The sequence below is a fragment of the Molossus molossus genome, unplaced genomic scaffold, assembly GCF_014108415.1.
Source record: "Molossus molossus isolate mMolMol1 unplaced genomic scaffold, mMolMol1.p scaffold_m16_p_9, whole genome shotgun sequence".
Classification (NCBI taxonomy): Eukaryota; Metazoa; Chordata; class Mammalia; order Chiroptera; family Molossidae; genus Molossus; species Molossus molossus.
Genome location: NW_023425403.1, coordinates 108,504,728 through 108,508,480, shown reverse-complemented (window position 1 = coordinate 108,508,480; position 3,753 = coordinate 108,504,728).

The following is a 3,753-nucleotide window of genomic DNA, read 5'->3' as shown; positions in this document are numbered from 1 at the left end:
ACTCCCAGAGAGTCGCTGTTGTAGAGCTGGTGCCCGCCCAGGCTCACAGCTAGTCAGGTGCGTAGGGAGGTGTGTAAATACATGTAGTGCGTCCTGTCCGTCTGTTTCTCACCGTTTGTTTTGCAGTTAGCTCGATGCCATTCAGCACACCGAGGAAGCAGGTTCCGGGCCTGTGATGGGAGAGCTCAGGCCCGGGGAGGAAACACCGCTGCAGAATGAACGGCAGCGGTAGTCAGCCGTGTCCCTGTAAGGCATCGCGTGTGGCCTTCCAGAACAATCTAAGCTGTTCATAGAGCAGAAGGCAGGTGCCAGCAGCCCTCGAGTCAGACCAGCTAGAGCAATCAACGCGACACGGTTGGAATGCTCTCACTTTCAGTACAGGAAGAAAATACCAAGCTCGGGTAATCGGTTCTGTAAGATAAGACACACAAGCTTTCTCTCTGAAGTTGAAACGCATCCAGCTGGACGATGGTGCTCCTGTCAGCGGTTCATTTGAAACACGTCGCAACTGTGATCGGAAGGGAAAGAAACTGTGACGCTGAAGTCATGTCGCGTCGTGACCTACCCTGTAAGAAAAGGAACGCGGCTACTACGGCAAGATCGGGTGGAAATCACATGAAATGAGCTGTGTTCCTAAACTGCAAGACCGGAACTCAGTCCCAGAATCAGCCACAGAGGCTCCTGCTTCGCACACAGATGATGAGGTTCCTGTTCTGCCGGCCGCCCCCGCGGGTGTCTGTGGACTTCCGAGTGTGCCCAGGAGCCCCGAGGCCGCGCGTGCGGGCCCTGCGTGGGCTGCCGGGGCCTCGCCTGTTTACTTTGACCTTCTCACATTCCCATGTTAAGCCTCTCCAGGCGAACGCCCTCCGTGTGCTGAATCTTCCTCACCTGTTGGAAAATATTAACTCTTTATAGGTTACTAAGGCTATGGTGACGGCTTTGGGGGAAATAAAGACACATTGCTGGGATCAAATTTATGAGTTATGTAACATAGTGTCTCTATGCAATAAATCATCTCCTGGTCCAATCTGGTACCCTCTTATAAAGCTCAAGTCTCAGACTCGGAAGTACCTTCCCAAGTAAAGGGATATTGATTTCAGCATTTCTATAATTGCTGGGGGACAGTGGTACTGAACAATAGGACATTTAAAAAACGTGTTATTATTCACTCTTGGATAATAGAGAGGAAAACCCCCCAATTTTCTAGGTACTATCATATATGTATATATACATCCTGCCCACGAAACACTGCATTGCTTGGAAAAATACTTCACATCCACTTAAAATATATATAATTTAAGGAGGTAATTATGCTTGTGACAGATGCAGTAATCCAAGAGGTTATACATTGTATCTCAACTCCTTCCAGCATTAGTCACACAGTGGTTCTTTCTCGTTACATTGTATTCAAAGTAGAGACAACCACGTGGAAGGAGCTGCTGCACCTCTTCCCATGACTAGTGTTATCTGACAGGAACTTCCGTAGATACAGCAGAAAACAAAAACCACGTTCTCCCTGAAGACTGGTGGCCATTTAGTCTTAGAAGCCCTCGGCGCACGGGCTCCTCACTGTGCGTTTGCTCCTGTGCCAGGTACAGCGCAGGTGCTCGGACGGACCGCCAGCCGCCCTCTGGGCTGCGGCACAATAGTAACTCTTCCTGGGTCCACCTGCTTCAGAACGTGCAAAACGCAACAAGACGGGCCAACTTTCTTAGCTTAAAAAATGTAACTGATTTCTTAATTACCTCTGTTTCGAAACATATTTACTTTCTCTTCCGAGCGGTCAGGTCGTGGATGAAGGCTTCCTTGCGTAATTGGTACTTTTCTTCTGTGTTTCAAGGTAGTTTTCGTGTCCTGTTGCTTCTATTTTTTAATAAGTTTCTGTCCCCGCTTCTCCTTGGAAAGGGCATTGCTATGGCGACTTCCTCACACAGGCATCGGTACACGAGAGATCAGTCGGCTCACATGGCTTTGGTCCAGAGATCAAACAGCCCCCTTTCTTTTTCTTTTCTTTTTTTCATCCTCACCTGAGGACATTTTTGCATTTATCTTCAGATAGAGCAGGAGGGACTAAGGGAGGAAGAGAGAGAAAGAAATTGAATCAATGTAAGAGAGACACATCAAGTGGTTGCCCCCACACAACCCCAACTGGGGGCGGGGACAAACCGCAACGGAGGTACGTGCCCTTAGTGGGAACTGAACCTGGGACTCTCTGGTCCACGGGCCAGTGCTCTAACCGCTGAGCCAAACCGTCCAGGGCCAAACATAGCTTTCTTGATCAATATTATCCTCTGATAATCTTATACCTTCACAGAGTTCATCAGAACTGCTTATTTATAAATGGCATTTAAAAAAAACTTTGAGTTGCATACAGTTTTGGACGGTGTCCAGTGAAGCTGAATTATTTGTTTGAAAAATAAATGGTTGAAACGGTCCATCCGCATCATCATCATCATCAGTCCTGTCTCGGCAACGCCTTCCCTGGGATGTGTGAGGTGCAGAGAATTTAGAATTAAGGAGGAGTTGACCCTTCAGTCAGTGCAACATAGTCATATTTTAATGAGCCTTTAAAAAACATTTGCCCTGGGCAGTTTGGCTCAGCGGTTGAGCGTCGGCCTGTGGGCCAGAGAGTCTCCTGCTAGGGGCACGTACCACAAAAGAAAAAGAAAAAACATATGCTAGTGAAAGTTGTCAAAAGCTGTAATGCAGTATTTGATTATTGATTTACAGATGTGCTCATTGCATTTTTTTATTGTCCTTGAAGTAGACAATAAAAAAGTGTCCTCGCGTTCTTTCGGAGGATAGCTAGCTGAGTGCACATGCTAAACCAGGAAACGCACCAGCGATGCTGAACTTGGACGCTGTTACCACGGACAAGGGCTGTGTAATAGCGCATAGTAACACTTTGGCCTGCTCCCGGGACCCAGAACTGTATTCTGCTGTTCAAGCCTGTGTTTTTTTATTTTCTTTATTTTTTAATTGAGATGTGAAAAGTGTTAGAGGATATTGTAATACCTGCCAGTGCTTTGGAACCACAAAGATGTCCTTGTTCAACACACTGATTTTGTGTTTTATTTTTTTAGTACTCATATGTCAGGAAAATTTGGGATATAACCTAATTTCCTTTCCGTTGTCTTCTAAGGAACTGAATACCCCATAACAAGAACACACGCATTTTATAAATATCACATGCTACACTTGAAGCACCTGCTTAACTTTAATGTGCCCTGATCACTTGTGTATGTAGTAAATAAGCAAAATATAACATGCATTCCAAATTGTGTCTTTCCGTTACGATTTAACAGCATTCAAGATTAAGTGATCCTGACATATGCTAAGGATAAGTTCAAATTAATGTCAAACAGAACTACTTCTACTTAAGCCACGTTTTTTATTATAATATCTAGATTTCAACTCTCCTTCAGTGCACACTTGTACTGTTATCCAATTGTTTATAATAAAGAACACTGTACCTACATGTCGTTGGCTGATTTTTCACTGCAAACCTTACGGCGGAATTCACGGTACATGGGTCCTTAGAATGACTGATCTTGAAATGTCTGGTTTTGAAAACTAAAAGTGGTTTTACATGGAGCATCTTGGGATGACTAGCATTAACTATAGGATCTTGAAGATACTACAAGACACTGTGATGTTATTTAGAGAGGATATGCATAGAAGCTTTTGTTTCCTTCTGAAGAGTTGAGGGTGGGGGTTGGTGGATGAACACAGTGCCCCCTTGAGGTGTGCACT